This window comes from Paroedura picta, chromosome 16, assembly GCF_049243985.1.
Source record: "Paroedura picta isolate Pp20150507F chromosome 16, Ppicta_v3.0, whole genome shotgun sequence".
Taxonomy (NCBI): Eukaryota; Metazoa; Chordata; class Lepidosauria; order Squamata; family Gekkonidae; genus Paroedura; species Paroedura picta.
This window is the reverse complement of record NC_135384.1, coordinates 19,627,703-19,647,633: the sequence shown is the minus strand read 5'-3', so window position 1 is coordinate 19,647,633 and position 19,931 is coordinate 19,627,703. Positions and strand designations below refer to the sequence as shown.

The window sequence follows — 19,931 nt, the reverse complement described above, 5'->3', positions numbered from 1 at the left end:
TAGATGAAAAACTACATTATGGGGTAATAGAGAAGGTAAGGGTCATAAGAATTGCAAAGCAAATTAAGACCGCTATATAACTGGTACTTATTAGCAGGCACCATGCAGAGAAAGAGACAACAGAGATTTCAAAGTGATTCAGTGGGTACCCATGAATCTGCCTTCAACTGGATCGGACCATCGGTCCAAAGGCCGGTGTGGTCTGCTCCACACTGGCAGCTGCTCTCCTGATGCTTTTAACTGGAGATGCTGGGGATTGAACTGGGGACCGTCTGCTTGGCAAGCAGATGCTCTCCCTCTGCACCATGGCTCATAGATGTGAAAGCTTGTAGCAGAGTCTTTCACTGCATCTGAATTTTATCATACATGCACATAGATTTGCTTTGGATATTAGATTTTTTTTAAATTATGTAAACAATCCTATTAATATCCACCATGGGATTTAATTGATCAAACTCAGAAACCTTTATTGGCATAGTGATTTCATTGATAATTACTTCCAGGGAAACACATACTGGATCAAGTGGTGAACAACTGCCACCTCATCAAGTGGTCTTTTTAGTATCAGTGAGTTATATTAAATACCCACCTAAAATGAGTGCAAGGTTATGTGAATTAGAATTTGAGGATCTTTCAAATGTGCATGGCCTAATCAGGGGAAGAATATGCAGCTTTAGACTCAAGCAGAGCACTTTCCCATCACCGTTGAATATCCTCAGCCTGCACCACAGAGCCATATCATGGAGAGAGCAGAAATTCACCCATCTGGGTTTTTGAAAGGGGGGCAAAAAGTGAAGTATTTACTTATTTGGTTCACTCATACTGCATCTTCTCTCTAATGGGGACCCATGTTATCCTTACAACCCTGTGAGGTAGGTTAGACTGAGAGAGTGTGACTAGCCCAAGACCTCCCAGTGAGTTTCCATGTAACAAGTGGGAATTCAAACTGGGGCCTTCCGGGTATTAATACAACACATGTAATCATGCTAACATTTCTATTTAATTGGGCTGTGACTCAGATTGGTGCCGGGGCACAAAGGGTTAACCCTTATGTGTTTTCTCTGATTACAACACTTGCCAAGCTGCTATTAGCGTAGGGAGTGAGAAAAGATAGGCACCTTGCTCCTTTTCCACTCCTGATAACAGAAGGGGGCAGAGTTCTAGTGAATCTATGCAGGGGTTGAAGGGTTAAACTCCTTCTGGTTTCCCCAAGAGCTGTGGCCATCTGAATTGTTGCCCCCTGTAACTGCTGGAGGGAGGACACCCTGGCAAGATCCAGTTGTGGATCTCCATCCAAATATTTAGTTTGGCCTTGACCCAATTTCTCCCTGTAGGCTTCAAGCAGGGCCAGGTATTTAAAAGAGGGCGAGGCCAGCTTCAGGAGGCTGTTTGTTTCAAATCGGGCCCCTAGGTGAACTTCACCGCAACTCTTGGGATACAAGTTAGATTGTAACCATTCACACAGTTCGTGACACACATGGAATAAATCCAGCAGGGCAAACAGGTGTTTCTCCGTTGCAGCAAAAACAGACGACTGTATTGTGGCCCCTTCAAGATGAATAAAAACTTTATTCCAGAAGAAGACCATAGCTCCACTTTGTCTGAGGCAAAGAATGGCTGATGGCAGATGCATTAAAAGCCACGTTGCTCTTGAAGGAGCCCTGGCACTCCTGTCTGTTTCGTTCAAAGAGATGCTCAGGCAGCTGAGCTGCATTAGAAAGCTGCAGGGGTTTCTGTTGGTTCTGAGAAAAAGCACTGATTTCCCCAGGCATAGCTTTGAGCCCACCCCCTCCTTGAAATCCCCCTGCCAAACCGCAAGCAAGTTCAGCTATTGAAACGCCCATGCTGCACCACAGCTGTCTTTTAGTCAGTACTATGGGCCATGCCTTCCACCTGTTGGGGCTGATGGTCAGGCCTTCCTTCTCCTCCTCAGCCCACGGTTTATACTCTCAGAGCCGACATTGCTGACCATCTGTTCCTCTGGAAAAAATGTCACCCGCAGCTGCACACACCAGTTCCCCCTGGATCCAATATCTGCAAAGCAACAAGGATAAACAAGTCTAGTAAACAGCCAGTCAGGAAAAACAAAACCACACAAGTTCGGTGGTGGTCATTTTCAAAGATAACGGAAGTGGTTTCTTCCAGCTGCTACTGGGGATGGAAAGTATATAGCACATGCTCAGAAGCACCCTGTTCACTGCCATTCTTTCATATGGCACAGGTGCCGCCCTGTCATGAAAATGGGGGCTGGGCAGACCATGTCCTCCTGGCTGAAGTTAAGCCAGGAAGGAAGAATATGAAGAGAGAGTACAGGCTGCACTCCTAAGAGCACTTTGCTGGATGTAAGACCCAATTGAATCAAATGGGATTTACTTTCCAGTAGCCTAGATCAGCTGTCCCTAACCCCCGGTCCAGAGACCGGTAACAGTCCGTAGATCAGTTGGTACCAGGCCATGGCTCCTCCCTGGCTGCTGCCCTGGGGGCTGCCCTGCCACTGGCTCACCCTTGTTGTTCTCCGGCGGCTGCCATGGCTGGGGCTCCCCCTCAGTGTGGCACTGCACAGCTGCTGCTGGTAGCACCCCCCAGGGGGTGGTGGGAAGTCAGGGGCGGCTGCACGGAAAGTAAGTGGAGCAGGAACTCATGCAGCAGCGATGTCCCTCGGAAAAAGATTACCCCCCCCGGCCACAGTAAAATTGTCAAGCGTTGACCAGTCCCCAGTAATAAAAAGGTTGGGGACCACTGGTCTAGATTACACTTGCTCTCAACAAGAAGTAGAAAGCTTGAAAAGTAAGAGGTGTCAGGTTGTCTGGTTTTTCTCTGCTTTGTGTGAAACATAATTCACTCATAAAATGCATTGACACGGACAGATGCTGCAATGGTCACCACAGCTTGTTAAAGGTCCAGATGAATTCATAAAGGTGCACCTTTGGGCCCTGCTAGCTCAATATGGAATTCCCACATTCATATACAGGATGCCTCCCAGATCCTGCAATCCAGTGATGGCAACTAATGTTGCCCTCCTTGCACATTTTCTGAGGGCACCCAGCTGTTTGGGTCTGATACATCGGAAGAGTTATCCGGCTCTTACCCTCTATTTCTTTTGCAACTTTTTGAGGACCTGGCAGGAGACTGAGGTCCATTTTAACCCATTCCTATATCATGCTATGTGGCAAGGAAAAGAGACAGATTGCTGATGGTTACTCTGTGATGGGGATTTCCAAAGTGGGTGTTACACCCCCCAGGGGGGGTGTGGAAGAATCCGTGGGGTGGTGAGGAATTTTGCAGCAGTAGCAGGGCAGCAGTCTGACTCTTCCTGCTGCAGCTGCATGTTCCCACTGAGAGACATTCCAGGATGGCTTGCCATTGCCTGCCTCTGGGTAGTAGCAACCCTGGACTCCTCGGGGCCTCCCATCACAGTATTTGGCTCCCTGAAGCACAGCTTCAGAAAGTGAGCTGGGTGGGATCATGTTCTTGCTGAGCTCCTTGCCCCCCTCCTCAGACTCTGTCCTTCCCAGGCTCCACTCCAGATCTTCAGGAATTTCTTAATCCAAGTTTGGCAACCCCTCCCCAAAAGTCTCCATTTTTGGGAGGCTGGAAAAGCCTTCTCTGGCTTGCTCCTGGCCATGGTGTTTTCCATTGGTTGCTTTTCTCTCTCTCACTTGCTCTTTCTTTCCCCATCTGTCTTTCTCCCCAATGAGGACCCAAAGTGGCTTTTACAAATAACTTTATTTCCAGACTGAAATATGGGCGCTGCGCAACAACCAAAAATGAAGCATATGCAATATAGTGTGTTTTGAATTTGCAGTAGACCTAACACCAGGAAAGACATGTGTGTTCCTACGGGGGGAGGGCACTAGGGATGTGGCTTGGGAGCCAAGGAGGCAGCAGCCCAAAACAGTTTGGGAACCACTGTTCTATGAGGATCACCTTCTCAAAATAATCCAAAAGACTCTTCTTTCTGGGAAGCCAGTCAATGCTATTTGGAATGACCACAGCAGTAAAGATTCTGGCCGGTTAACATAACCCACAATCTTTTCCAATACTTCAGATTCTGAGGAATTTTTCTCCTTCCAGTTTCCTGCCAATCGTATTTCTGCTGCAACAAATAAATACAGAATTAAGCCCATAACTGCTGCCTTTACATAAATGAATATAACAGTACCTGTGAAGTATCCAAGATGGCAATTTATCATGACTCAGATCATCAGGACACACTGGTTTATGGACATCTTCCTTACATGTGTACAAATTCCATTAAAAAAATTAAATCTGGATCCTGTAAACTTCTTTGCCCTCAAGAAATAACACTGGCGTAGGATTCCTCATGTAGGAAAGACTGCTTGATTCTTTCAAATGTGACTACAAGTATTTCTCAGTGGATGTGCAAAGTTCTCTTTTCCATCATTTTATAGACCTGGCAGTACACACGTTTCTAGATGTTGGAATTCTTTCCCTTTTCATCTATTTTTCTTAAGAATATGGCCCTTCCAAACTGTTGTCAGTAGAATAAGATCCCAGGTGATGTAGTGGCTAGAGCACTGGACGTGACCTGGAATGGCCACGGGTTATGTCCCATTCTGATAGGAATAGAGAGGGTCAGCACACTCATGACGTCATCCCCTATTCCAGGTGTTCTCCGGTTGCACTCTGACCTTTCCCAAACCCAGTTTGATGCAGTCTTTTGGGAAGCACATTTGCACACTGTGTGGATAGGAGAATGCAGGTGCAGCAGATATTGCTGCCATTTTCTTTGCCTCAGCTTCACTGCTGGGACTGTTGCCTCTTCCCCCTTCTCATTGGGTAGTCAAACTGCGGCCCTCCAGATGTCCATGGACTACACAGCGAATGCTGGCAGGGGCTCCTGGGAATTGTAGTTCATGGACATCTGGAGGGCCGCAGTTTGACTACCCCTGTGCCAGAGGGTTTTTTCAGGGTTTTTTTTTAATGGTAATTGCTCTGACCTGCATAGCCCAGCCGAGTCTAATCTCATCCGACCTCAGAAGCTGAGCTAGGTCAGTCCCGGTTAGTATTTGGATGGGAAGTTCCAGATGGCTACAAAGAGATAAGCAACGGCAAACCATCTCTGGACAACTCCTGCCTTGAAACCTCCATGGGGAGTCGCTGTGAGTTGGCAGTGACTTTATATTACTACAGCAATCATGGACTCCTAACCTCTCTCCAGTGGTGAAGTACTACAGAGTGTCAGCTATAGGGGCGGGGGCTGAATTAAGCCAACCACATACTGCCCCAAGAGCTGTTCCATCGCAAAGGTGTCGGCTGTGGCCATGAGACTTCCATGGAGGACAGTTGCCACGTGGAAACAGCCCTGTGAAGCTAACTAGGGTGACTTTGGGCCAGCAGGACACTTTTTCTCTCAGCCTAACTTAGCTCATAGGTGGTTTGAGGGGAAAATATCAGATAACCTCCTTTGTGTACACCAGCCCTCAGCTTTTGGGAAGAAGGTCAGGATATAAGCAGAAGGAACTGCGCATTTTCCTCTAAATTGCATGTGTACTGGCAGTCTCCATTCATGCTCACGTCATAAAATCCTTTATTGGAGCAATTGTTTCCATTTATTAAACTCAGTGACAGACCCATCAGGACTGAAACCCTTCTTCTTCTGTACGTCCGTTAGAAGCAGGTCAGCTGGATGCACAGAAGACTGAAATTCAGCCTCAGGTTTTTGAAAATGGCTGTGTTATGAACATGCTATTGGTGTTCTCATTCCTTCAGTTCAGATGTTTAAAAGTACTCTAAGGGGACCCCTCTGAAATATCACTGATCTTGTTCATTGCAGTGTCCCTTCTCAAGAAACCCACCAAGCAAATGCTTGGACTTTACATGGACTTGGACTTTACATGGACTTCCATGAGGTCTCTCTCAACCCATTTTCAGCATGAGCAATTCTCTGCAGCATTTATTTATTCAACTATACCAAAACCAAAGCTGGTTTTATTACCATGTTTATTTATACCCTGGATTTGTTCCCAGAGGGGATGCGGAGCAACTTACATCCTCCTCCTCCTTTTAATCCTCACAACAACCTTGTTAGGTAGATTACGCTGAGAGAGAGAGAGTGCGCAACTGGCCCGTGCAGTCCTCTACTGAGCCTCCATGGCAGAGTGCAGCTTCAAACCGGGGTTCCTCAGACCCTAGTCTGACTGTACTGGCTACACTCTGCAGGTCTGTTTTTGATGGTTCTGAAGTCCATTCATGCTGGAAGGGGGTTGACATTTGGGGGGGATGGGTAGCCAGCCATTCCTTGTTCCTCTTGGCAAGAGCTCTTTCCCTGCTGTAGCCCAGCTACAGAGTAGGAAGTGCTGCAAGCTGTTGCCTGCCTCTCTCCGCCATGTCTTCACAAGTTCCTGTATCCGTGGTACAAGCTGTTCTCTGACATGGGCCCAGATCCAACCCGAGCACTTTGACTATCAAAGGCGCAGCCTGGCTGGACCGCAGAGCTCTGACTTTTGTCAAGTCACACCCGCAGAAAGGCACCTGGGAGTCACACTGCCTTCCTCTGGGCACCTTTGCAGGCCTTCCTCCAAGGTCATAAACCAGGCCAGCCACATTGGCTTACAGCAGCAGAACTGCTGCAGTTGGCTGCAGCCTTGATTTGGCAACCTCTTCTGTTATCTCGGTTTTTTTATGTCAGGTTTCTAGCTTCTGTATTAGTAAAGAAAACTTGTCTTCTCAACCACCTGACAAATTTGCACTCATTTCACTTTAAATGACATATAGCTATTCTCTGTTGGCATGCAGATAACATTTAAGTGGGTGCCTGCATTGGTCTGAAGCAGCAGAACAGAGTTTGAGTCCAGTGACAAATCAAGGTATAAGTTGGCTGCAGGATGCCAGCACACAAACTTATACCAATTCTTCCAGGACATATTATCACCATGGTCCCACATCAAAATCACAAGATGTCATAGTCCCATTGTATACAGCACTGGTCAGACCACACCTGGAGTACTGTGTGCAGTTCTGGAGGCCTCACTTCAAGAAGGACGTAGATAAAATTGAAAGGGTACAGAGGAGAGCGATGAGGATGATCTGGGGCCAAGGGACCAAGCCCTATGAAGATAGGTTGTGGGACTTGGGAATGTTCAGCCTGGAGAATGAAAGGAGGTTGAGAGGGGACATGATAGCCCTCTTTAAGTATTTGAAAGGTTGTCACTTGGAGGAGGGCAGGATGCTGTTTCTGTTGGCTGCAGAGGAGAGGACACGCAGTAATGGGTTTAAACTACAAGTACAACGATATAGGCTAGATATCAGGAAAAAAAATTTCACAGTCAGAGTAGTTCAGCAGTGGAATAGGCTGCCTAAGGAGGTGGTGAACTCCCCCTCACTGGCAGTCTTTAAGCAAAGGTTGAATACATGCTTTTCTTGGATGCTTTAGGATGCTTAGGGCTGATCCTGCGTTGAGCAGGGGGTTGGACTAGATGGCCTGTATGGTCCCTTCCAGCTCTATGACTCTATGTCTCATTTGAGTGCTGTGTTCAGTTTTGGGCACCCCAGTTGAAGAGGGATATAGAAAACTGGAGCGAGTCCAGAGGATGGTGAGGGGTTTGGGGACCAAGACGTATGAGGAAAGGTTGGGGGAGCTTGGTCTGTTTAGCCTGCAGAGGAGACGACTGAGAGGGGATCTGATAACCATCTTCAAGTATTTAAAAGGGTGCCATATAGACGATGGGGCAGTTATTCTCTCTTGCCCTGGGGGGACAGACCAGAATCAATGGGATGAAATTAATTCAAAAGAAATTCCATCTAAACATCTGGAAGTTCCTGACAGTTAGAATGGTTTCTCAGTGAAACAGGCTTCCTCGGGAGGTGGTGGGTTCTCCATCTTTGGGAATTTTTAAACAGAGGCCGGATAGCTATCTGACAGAGAGGCTGATTCTGTGAAGGCTCAAGGGGGTGGCAGGTTACAGTGGATGAGTGATAGGGTTCTGTGTGTCCTGCATAGTGCCGGGGGTTGGACTAGATGACCCAGGAGGTCCCATCCAACTCTGTCATTCTATGATTCTATGATTTGATACCACATATGTACAAGATTAAGGAGTATTCCTGTGTATAATGCAGCCAACATATTTTCAATCGTGTGCATATTTTGTGCTAACAGGTCATTCCTAATTTATGGAAACTATGGATTACAGACCTTCAAAATGTCCTGTTGTTAATAGCCTTGCTCAGGTCATGCAAGCTGAGGTCTGTGGCTTCCTAGATTGAGTCAATCCATCTCATGCTGGATCTTCCTCTTTTCCTACTACCTTTTTTCCGAGCATTACTGTCTCTTCCAGTAACTCTCGTCTTCTCATTAAGTGACCAAAGTATGACAGCCTCCGATTAACCATTATACCTTCTAGAGAGAACTCATGGTTGACTTTGATCTATAACAAACGTCTTTGTATTTTGGGCAATCTATAGTATCCATAAAATTCTCTTCCAACATATTTCAAACAAATCCATTCTTTTCATGGTCTGACATTCTATATACAGTAATGGCAAATAATATAGAAAGGATCTTGTACTCCATTTCTGCTTCCAATTGTGATTCATTTTGTCCACAATTAAAATTCTATAATGAGTATCTGATAATAATTATTCAGTGTCATAAAATTTAACTGACTATTCAAATGTGCCACTAGAACTATTGTGTGAGCTTATGTTTCTGCCCAAATACTTTATTTCTGTTTCCAACGTTTAATTTTGTCATACCTCACAGTTAAGCTATAAACTAAGATTCATGTGCTAAGGTTGCACGGGGTGCCGTAGTCTGCAACTGTCTCCAGTACAGTACCCTTGCAATTTTACTTGAAGACAAGCATTTATACTTTTAAATTTCATAAAAGTCTTAATTTTATATACTAATTATTAAGTTACAGATGATGCATTTAGTGTTCAAGCAATAAAATAAGGTTTGGTTTGCTAAGTATAGCATACCGGGATTTTTTTTTCATGACAACAGCATTTCCAGAAGTTTATTTCTCATCCTTAGAATCATAGAACCATAGAGTTGGAAGGGACCTCTTGGGTCATCTAGTCCAACCCCCTGCACTATGCAGGACGCTCACAACCCTATCGCTCATCCACTGTAACCTGCCAAGCCCTTGAACTTACACAGAATCAGCCTCTCCGTCAGATAGCTATCCAGCCTCTGAGAACCCACCACCTCCCGAGGAAGCCTGTTCCACTGAGAAACCGCTCTGTCAGAAACTTCTTCCAGATGTTTAGATGGAATTTTTAAATATGTTGGCTGCATTATACACAGGAATACTCCTTAATCTTGTACACATGTAGTATCATAACATAGAATCATAGAATGACAGAGTTGGAAGGGACTTCCTGGGTCATCTAGTCCAACCCCCGGCACTATGCAGGACACACAGAACCCTATCACTCATCCACTGTAACCTGCCACCCCCTTGAGCCTTCACAGAATCAGCATCTCCGTCAGATGGCTATCCAGCCTCTGAGAACCCACCACCTCCCGAGGAAGCCTGTTCCACTGAGAAACCGCTCTGTCAGAAACTTCTTCCAGATGTTTAGATGGAATTTTTAAAAATTAATTTCATCCCATTGGTTCTGGTCCATCCCTCTGGGGCAAGAGAGAACAAGTCTGCTCCATCCTCTATATGGCAGCTTTTTAAATACTTGAAGATGGTTTTCCAAAGATGAGGAACCCTCCACCTCCTAAGGAAGCCTGTTCCACTGAGAAACCTCTCTAACACATCTGTTTAAAGAAAGGCCCAGGAGAGCCAGGGGGCAACACCCTCAGGTCTAGCTGGGCATTCTTGATTTGTTTTTGCCATCAAGTCCCAGCTGACCTCTGGTGGCCCCTTAGGGTAGTGGTCCCCAATCTTTTTCAGGCTGGGGACCAGCGGCAGCAGGTAGGGCGATTGCACGGCCGCTCATGCCGCGCATACACAGCCGCGTAATGCGCCATGCGCATCCAAAAACACGCATGTGTAGCACTTGTGCGCATGTGTACATGCGCAAAAGTGTGGCGCATGCGTGTTTTTGGCCACGCATGGAGCAGGAAGTCTCCAATGAGCCAATCAGGACACTGGAGGAAAGTATCTCATCTAGCCATGCTAAATAGACATCTCATCCCATGCTGATTCATGCACACCGCAGATCTTGCATATTCTAACATTATCAGGACATGTGACATTCAAAGCTCGTTTGCCACTGCCTGCCCATGGGAAACAATGCCAGTATTTCTAGGGGGTCCCTCGTCCAAATATTAACCACAGCCAACCCTGCTTAGCTTCCAAGAGCCGGCTAGCTTGGGATCTCCAGGCTGCTGCTCAGCCCATTAGGGTATCTCCAGTTCTACAAATTGGAAGGGAAGGCCAGAAACCTGGAGTAGGGGTCCCTCCCACTTACAACATCAGAAAAGCCAACCAGAAGGGTGGACTAGCCTGGCCAGTGGTTCAAGTCTGCAGTCAGTGGGCCTGTCTACTTGTGGCTGGTACATATTTAGATGCCCACCCAGATGCAGAACAGAACATCCCCTGGCTGCCTCATCCTCATCCCTCCCCTTGCAGAAACCCCGACGGAGAACAACCCTGGCTTTCCTCTTGAGTCGCCCTCCTCCCCAGTATCCGTGGAAGGACACGTTGCTGTGTGCTCACACGTGCACCCCTAGTCAGCACCTCAGTCACCACCCTGCCTCGCCTCGCTGCTTCTCTCCCACACCTGATTAGCAAAGCCAAAGCCTCGACTGCATTTCTCTGCCAAGCTATGCGGGGAGATAAGGCTTATCATGCTGCCGGCTCCTGCAGTTTTCCTCCCCTTCAGAGGACCCCCTCCTGTGAGCCAGGCGTGTTTTTTCCCAGACACAGTTTCCCCCAATAGCTTTGCTCAAGGATGATCTCCCTCGTCCCGTCATTTCTTTTTGCAGCTGGGGTATGCAGGGGAATGAAAAGACAGTACCATTGCATGGTAAACGTGGGGGGGGGGATACATCTTCGGCATGCCTCTCGTTGGGGGGATGCTGTCTATGTGGATCTGCCAAGGACTGAGCTTGAGGTCTGAGGTCTGAGGCAGAAATGTAACTGACCAATCAGTTTGATCAATGCTAATCTCGCCAAACAGTTTAAACCAATCTATGCCAATCTGGGCGGGGAGACCTATCACCTGCTTTGTGTATGTAAGTGAGGGGTTTCTGAAGGGTGTCTCAGTCCTGTTGTTGCCTGCTGCAACATGTACTCACTGCTGAGATCACCAATAAAGAGCATTTCATTTACCCAGTAGCCTGGCATTCTTCCTATGAGCCCACATATTTTACACTGGTGAGGAAGATGGGATCACAATGCTAGGTAGGGAATCGTGGTACATGATCGCCACAATCACTGATGGAGAGCTCTGCCTCCAAGGAGGGACAAACCGCCAGGTGAAATCACCAGAGAGGGACCCTGCTGCCAAGGAGGGACAAATCGCCGGTAGAACCCACCGTTCATTCGGTGCCCGACTTCCAGGGAAGGGACTGTCTGACTGCTGAACGTGCTGCCTGGAGCTACCTTGGGCCAAATTGTGTCCTTCAATCTCAGCCACCCTACCCATTGGCCATCCTACAAGAGGTGCTTCTGCCACTACCTCGTGGCCAACAGTATCACCAATGGGGCCAGGAAATGGTCGGTGTTCCTGATTTTGTGCGGGCCTGCCACTTACGACTCTGCACAAGACCTCATTTTTCCAGACAATGTAGACACTGCAGAACTGGAAGAAATTATCTGGCGCCTGCAGGAGAGATTGTCTGCCACCATGCATTCTACCAACACATCCAACAAGAGGGCAAGTCCGTTGCCAACTTCATTGAAACCTCCCACTACCTTGCTCAAGATTGCCAGTTTACCAATCTTGAGGAGGTTCTACAGAATCACCTTGTCTGCGGCCCCCAGGACAAGCATATCCAGTGCCGACTCTTCACCAGGAGAGGGGGTAGAGGGACTACTCATCAAGTTTGCAGATGACACCAAATTGGGAGGACTGGCAAATACTCCAGAAGATAGAGACAGAGTTCAACGAGATCTGAACACAATGGAAAAATGGGCAAATGAGAACAAGATGCAATTGAATAAGGATAAGTGTAAAGTTCTGCATCTGGGTCAGAAAAATGAAAAGCACGCCTACTGGATGGGGGGTATGCTTCTTGGTAACACTGTGTGTGAACAAGACCTTGGGGTACTTGTGGATTGTAAACTAAACATGAGCAGGCAGTATGATGCAGCGGTAAAAAAGGCGAATGCCATTTTGGGCTGTATCAACAGAGGCATCACATCAAAATCACAAGATGTCATAGTCCCATTGTATACGGCACTGGTCAGACCACACCTGGAGTACTGTGTGCAGTTCTGGAGTTGCATCGGCTCCTGGATAAGAAGACGCCCTGGGTCTGGAGGCCCATGCAACAGTCTGCTTTCAAGGCTGTCAAATGCCTCATCACCTCAGACAGTGTGCTGGCGCACTGACAAGATTCAGCCAGTTGCCCTTTCATGCGACACCTCCCAACATAGGCGGCATCCTGAGCCACCTCCTACCAGACGGGCAAAAGGCTCCCGTGTCTTTATATTCCTGGACCTTGTCTGTTGCTGAGTGCAGCTACCTGCAAATCAACAAGGATGTGCTCATCATCCTTGGTGAACGAGACCTTGGGGTACTTGTGGATTGTAAAGTGTGAACGAGACCTTGGGGTACTTGTGGATTGTAAACTAAACATGAGCAGGCAGTGTGATGCAGCGGTAAAAAAGGCAAATGCCATTTTGGGCTGTATCAACAGGGGCATCACATCAAAATCACAAGATGTCATAGTCCCATTGTATACGGCACTGGTCAGGCCACACCTGGAGTACTGTGTGCAGTTCTGGAGGCCTCACTTCAAGAAGGACGTCGATAAAATTGAAAGGGTACAGAGGAGAGCGACGAAGATGATCTGGGGCCAAGGGACCAAGCCCTATGAAGATAGGTTGAGGGACTTGGGAATGTTCAGCCTGGAGAAAAGGAGGTTGAGAGGGGACATGATAGCCCTCTTTAAGTATTTGAAAGGTTGTCACTTGGAGGAGGGCAGGATGCTGTTTCTGCTGGCTGCAGAGGAGAGGACACGCAGTAATGGGTTTAAACTTCAAGTACAACGATATAGGCTAGATATCAGGAAAAAGTTTTTCACAGTCAGAGTAGTTCAGCAGTGGAATAGGCTGCCTAAGGAGGTGGTGAGCTCCCCCTCACTGGCAGTCTTCAAGCAAAGGTTGGATACACACTTTTCTTGGATGCTTTAGGATGCTTAGGGCTAATCCTGCGTTGAGGTTGGACTAGATGGCCTGTATGGCCCCTTCCAACTCTATGATTCTATGATTCTATTATCATAGTTGCTGGAATGAAGAAATTCCATGACTATTTCTACAGCTTCTGGTTTACGGTCATCACGGACAACAAACCTCTGCTTGGCCTCTTCACTACAGACCCCCAAACGCCACAGACCCTCTCCCCACAGATGTTGCACTGGTCTATTTTATTCCATGGCTATGACTTCAGCCTTAAGCACACCCTGGGAAGTCCAAACTACTATTTTGGCTTCTGTGGGTGGAAAGTGGAATACAAAAACCAGCAGCTATTCATCCTCTTGACTTTTCTGTATTTGTTGAGGAGGAGGCTGGATGGGAGAGCCTGTGATGATGGAGCATTTCCCATCCTCGGTTTACATTTGGCCAGATTATGTGGTAAAATTAGGTGCCTCGGCATATATGTGGCTCGGCTTATATGCGAGTATATACGGTAATACATCATATGTGCTGCAACAAGCAAGGAGAACCCTGCTGCCACCCCCCCCCCACTTCCTGGTTCTTTGAATTAGCAATAGAGGCTATTTGCATAAAAGGTGCTTCTAAGTGCATTTCCGCTTCTCTCTTCTCTGTCTGACCCTTATGCCTTCACACTGTGCACCAACTGAATCAACATTTTCACCACTGTCTTCTAAACAAACTGCAAATCCTCCACGGGCTAGTATTAGGCTAAGACCATTATGTAACAGGTCCCTGAAGAAATCATTCTTTGTATTTACTCTTTAGAGATTTGTATTCAGCTATATAAAGACAATCGATGTTGACTTGACAGAAAGTGCATCTCCACAAAAAGAACAACATTCAGGATTTGCAGTTTATTTAGAACAGGGGTGGGCAAACTGTGGCCCTCCAGCTGGCAGGGGCTCATGGGAATTGTAGTCCATGGACATCTGGAGAGCCACAGTTTGCCTACCCCTGATATAGAAGATAGTCTTGTCACTGAGGAAACGGTGGTGAAAATGTTGATTCAACTGGTGCACATTTTGACAAGATTTTGGAAATTTACATTGGAAAAGAAAATTAAAGAAAAAATATGTGTAGCTAAGTGTTCAGTTTTTATTTGAACTTGTGTTTGAACTGCTTCTGTTGGAGGATGCCAAGCCTCTGAACCTCCATCTTGAAGGAGAAATTGCAGGGTGGCTGCAATGAAAATGTTCATCCGGTTTCTGCTCCTGCAGCCAATGCTGAGAGAAAAAGGAGCTAAGCTTGGCCTTCAAAATGGTGACACCACGCACTGGATCTGTGGCTAGTAGTCCTGGTGACTAAAGGGAACTACCACATTAAGAAGTCAACCTTTAAATCTCAGTGTCAAGAGTCAACATCAGGGGAAGGCCTCTATGCCCTGTTGTTGGACCTCCACTGGCCACTGTGTGACAGAATGCTGGATTAGATAGATACTGGCCTTACGTTCTTATCCCCCCACCCACTTTCCCCCCCTTTAGCCCTTTAAAGGGCTTTGTCCCTTTCCCAGCAGAAACAAGATGTAGCATTATAGTAGAGCAAGAAAAGGGAAAGGGAGCCACAGAAAGATGGCAGAATCATTGTCACACTGTATTTTATCACACATACAGGGGACAAAAGGGGGAGGAGTGCTGGTGGGATGGCGGCAGTGGAGCAGTTCCCAGTTGCTGCTGCCATGTTGAGTACATTTTTTTACTCCACTCAAGTGGAAACCGCCTCTGTCTCTTTTTTCCCTATCTCTTTGATTTGGGATCCCTCCTACCCAGTTAATTTATGTTGTTTGTAACAAAGCTTAAATGATGTCAAATGGGACATTATTTATTGTATAAGTCCAGTAAAAAATCTGCCATGGCTTCTGTTCCATGACTAAAAATCACGTGGGAGGGGCCACCAGGGTCATCTAGTCCAACCCCCTGCAGGACTTGGGAATTTCACAACTACCTGACAAACCAACAGTGACCCCAATTCTATGCCCAGATGATGCCCCCCCTTGTGTCTGGCCTGGAGGAAATTCACCTCCAGACCCCAAAGTGGCAATCAGCATATCCCTGAGACTGCAAGAAAAGGCCACAAGAGCCAAGAATCACTTCTGCCCACCCACCCACAATCTGTCTCAGTTCACAAAATCATAGAATCATAGAGTTCGAAGGGGCCATACAGGCCATCTAGTCCAACCCCCTGCTCAAACGCAGGATCAGCCCAAAGCATCCTAAAGCGTCCAATCCAACCTTGAAGTGAGGCCTCCAGAACTGCACACAGTACTCCAGGTGTGCTCTGACCAACGGGACTATGAAAATCAGCATTTCTGTCAGATGGCTCTCCAGCCTCTGCTTAAAAACTTCCAAAGAAGGAGAACTCACCACCTACCGAGGAAGCCTATTCCACTCAGGAATTCCCTTGTCAGGAGCTTCCAGAAGTTTAGCCGAAAATTATTTTCAATTAATTTCAACCCATGGGTTCTGGTCTGTCCCTCTAGGGCAACAGAAGACTCTTCGCTATCCTCTAACTTAGCGATCCCCAACCTGGAAGCCGCGGACCACATGTGGTCCTTCGACTAACTGGAGGTGGGCCCCAAAGGATGCCTTCTCCCCCCCCCCCCGGCCCTTTACTTCATCCCCCCCAGCCCTTCATTGTTGTGGGGTGTCTGTATCTTCTTTTGAAGGGATGTTTAAACATTACCATAGCGATCAGAGAGCGCTAGGGCAGTGGTTGAGAGTAGAGGAGTAAACTACCCCCCCCCCACCAGGCCTTAGTAAAAGGCATTGAGTGGTCCCCGGCGTTGAGTGGTCCCCGGTGATAAAAAGGTTGGGGACCACTGCTGTATATGACAGCCCAAGTATTTGAAGAAGGTTGCCACACCACCTCTTAGTCTTCTGTCCAGGCTAAACAGACCATGCTCCCTCAACTTTTATTCATATTTCTTGGTTTCCAAACCACTCATTATATTTGTTGCCCTCTTCTGGACACGCTCCAGTTTGTTTATGTCAGTGGTTCTCAACCTGGGGGTCGGGACTCCTTTGGCGGTCAAATGACCCTTTCACAGCAGTCACGGTAGGGCAAGCAGCTTGGCCAGGGGGTGGGGGTGGGGCGCTGCCACTGTTGCCGCTCTTCCTGTAGGCACCCGGGCTCAGCTGCCATTTGCTCCAGCAATGCCTCCGGTCCAGTGCAGTCTCCTACAATCATGAACAATGGATCATCACACCATTGGTTAGTTTCGGTTTAATTTCTGTGAAAGAACACTTGCATAATTTTATGGTTGGGGGTCACCACAACATGAGGAAGTGTATTAAAGGGTCACGGCATTAGGAAGGTTGAGAACCACTGAGCTAGTCCAATATCCTGTCTCACACAGTGGCTAACCAGCTCCTCTGGAGTACCAACAACAGAGCAGAGAGGCCTTCCCCTGATGCTGCCTCCTGGCTCTGGGATTTCTCTCTCAGAAACTCCTCTGGCTTCTGAAATCCCAGCCAGCAAGTAAGGTTGCAAGCTCTAGGGCGGTGGTCCCCAACCACCAGCCGCATTTCTCCAGCTGAATGGATCTCTGCCTGCTGGATATCTGGTGTGATTCCAGGAGATCTCCCTGGAGTCCAGCAACCATACAAATGATCCATTTTATCCCTTCTACTGGCCTGGGCAGTTCAAAGTCAAGATGTTGGAGATGTTGGGTGCTTTTCAAAGTTGCGAAGACGCTCACTTTGCTCCTCTCTCCGGATGTCTCCGGATGCAATGCACTACCTCTCTTTCTCCTCCCCACAACTGAGCCTCTGTGCATTAAAATGGAAGCTGTGGCCATTCATCCTAAGGAGAGCACGAGATGAGCGCATGGGCATCATTGTGACATGCTGTCAGCCCAGCACAGAATGGCTGCAGAGGGGGAGCTTGCTCGTGGAGGACTCTGCCACTCAGGCCTGCTTCACCATCCCTGAGTAACTATTGAAGAGGTGCGGTTGAAGAAGATTGGGGGGAGCGTTGCAGGACTGGTTCAGGGCACCACAAGGCCTGAGGTGGAAAATGTGCCTGGCGCTTCCTTCCGGTAACTAAGCCAGGGGGAGATCCCTCCAGGAAGGTCCTGAGTGTGAGACATCTTTAAAGGGATGGGGTGTTGCAAAAGAGCTTGGGCGAAAGTACTCCCTAGAGCAGTGGTTCTCAACCTGGGGGTTGGGACTCCTTTGGGGGCCGAACAACCCTTTCACAGGGGTCACAGCAGGGCCCTTCTCTCCAAGAGGGTCCCAAGGTGGCCCACATCGCTCCTCTTCGTTTTCATCCACACATCAGCCTCGCGGGGTAGATCGAGATAGAGCATTCGTCTGGAGCGGCGGAAAAGAGCAAGATCGGCATGGTGGGACAAAAGGCAGAACTGAACTGAGAAACCCCAGGAAAAAAAACAATTTATATACAATCATGAACAATGGATCTTCACGCCATTGGTCAGTTTGGTGTAATTTCTGTGAAAGAACACTTGCATGATGTTATGGTTGGGGAACAACATGAGGAACTGGATTAAAGGGTCGCGGCATTAGGAGGATTGAGAACCACTGGTCTATATCCTTCAGTTGTGGTGTCTAAAATTGAAATAATACCTTCTCCTCATGACTCAAGGCCAGGCCAGCGCTCGTCTGGTAGGGTCTAATCTCTGCTTCCAGGAGACATCGGCCCAGCCCTGGCCTGGCCTGGCCTGAAGCAGGCCCTCCGTTGCCAAGGGAACGCAGGTTCTTCTCATGTTCCCTGCCTTGCTGTGGGCTTGGCAAAAACAGGGCAGGCGCATGTGGAAGTCAGCCCTTCCAGACCTGGCTCCTCCCCCACCTACGGCATCCCAGAAGGGACAAAAAATGCTACAGTTGGCTCTGCAGCACTTTGCAGCAGCATGGAGATTATTTTCACAATGGTAGGTTTGCATTGTCATGGAATCCCACTTTCTTGAAAATATACCCCTGCCTGCAGTGGTCCCACCATGTCCTCACTCCTTTTCTTACTTTGAACATAACTAAAAAACCTTTTTTTGTTGTGTTTAGCCTCGGCAACCCAAAGGGGAAGAAACGCTGGTTTGGCGGCAGCTTCAGTAACCTAAAGGGGGTCATAGGGTTGTGCATGCACTGGCGATCATGGATGGGCAAGGCGACCAGCACCGCAGCACATATGGCTATCATATCACCCCTCAGTCATCTCCTCTCTACACTAAACAGACCAAGCTCCCCCAACCTTTCCTCATCTTGGTCTCCAAACCCCTCACCATTTTTGTTGACCTCCTCTGGACACACTTCAGTTTGTCTACATCCTCCCTCAGTTGTGTCGCCCAAATCTGAACACAGTACTCTGAGGTCTAACAAGAGCCATGGTTTAGGGGTCACCAGGTCTGAAAGGCTCTTTGTTAAATGTTCTTCCCTTGGAGAACAAATATACTAGAAATAGATTGAATTGTGCAAAATAAATTGTCAGGGTAAAGGCTGCAGGGTGTGACTTTCAGGCATATTCTCCATGTCCTCCCTGAGGAAAGCAGCTGCAATCTCACTTTTGGTCTTAGCAATGTGTCAAGAGTGTGCAGACATATGTTAAGTCAGCCCACAGTTGCTGCATCAGCTGTTTGTCCAAATGGCTGTTTGTACTGCTCCCTTCCTCATTCCTTACTGCCTCTTGTCTCTCCCTTTGGCTCCTTCTCCTGGTTGCTGTCTCCTTGACTTGCCCTTTGCATCACTCACAGCTCAGAAGGGCCTCCATTTTGTGATTCCTTGGGGCTAAGCTACGCACCATTTATATCAGAGCATTTCTGGCTCCCTGAAGGGACCCTGAAGCGGCCAACAGAAAATTCCAAAGCCATCGACAATACATATCCTCTGGGTCTGCTGAGCTGGCTCCCACAGTGACAGGCCCCAGAGGACCTTTTGACTCCTGCCTTTCCGCCTACACCTCTGGCCTCGCCATCCTAAAGCCTACAAGCAGAGAAGAACAAACTTGGCCCAGGTGGAACTCAGCTCATGCTACCTTGCTACTATTCAGCCAGCAGGAGCTTCCTAATATCTTTCCCTGCCAGTATCTTGTCATATCCCCACAACATTTTTCTTTCATTCATTTAGATTTTGCCCAGAGACACAGTCCTTTCCCCCTCAGACAGTTTCTCCACTCAAGAAGCAACACCTCCTCTCCCAAAGCTACATATTCCTCTCTGCTCAGGCTTTTTTTGTACAATAAAGATGTCATAGGAAAATGGTACAGAATGCTGCCTTCCTTTAGTGTGACCCTTATGCTTTGTCCCTCCTGCCCTTTGCAACCTTTCCCAAAGTGTGCAACCTTTCCCCAAGTGTGCAGCATTCACCTTATCCAAGAGGGTCAGATAAGTATAAGAAAGGGAACTGTGTTCACACCACTCCCTACATGCATATCCCCCCCACCCCCCAACATTAATCCAGCCCCATTTTTAGCAGGACTGAGAAGACACTGGTCTAGACTCTTGAGAAGAAGGGAGAGATTATTAAATATATATAATTGGTAAGTTTCCTGTAGCTAGGGCTGGCGTTAGCATAGCCAGGACTTTGAGTAGGACTGCCGCTGACACCTGTCTGCACACTTTGCCTACCACCTCTCTATACCCAGGCTTCCAACTTCCCTGAGTCACTGAGGAAGGGTGTGTAGCTG

General features: G+C 47.7%; 1 protein-coding gene and 1 long non-coding RNA gene across 3 annotated transcripts in view; one reads left to right on the top strand and one right to left on the bottom strand.

Moving 5' to 3' along the window:
• Window positions 1–19,931, top strand: part of LOC143825916 (G protein-activated inward rectifier potassium channel 1-like) — a 50,395-nt gene that overhangs the window by 830 nt on the left and 29,634 nt on the right. The window lies entirely within an intron of this gene.
• On the bottom strand, window positions 1,462–18,030 carry LOC143825918 (uncharacterized). The gene is made up of 3 exons (XR_013226994.1): window positions 17,882–18,030; window positions 3,928–4,096; window positions 1,462–2,034 (listed from the first exon to the last, which is right to left on the bottom strand). It is a non-coding gene; the product is annotated as an uncharacterized LOC143825918 (long non-coding RNA).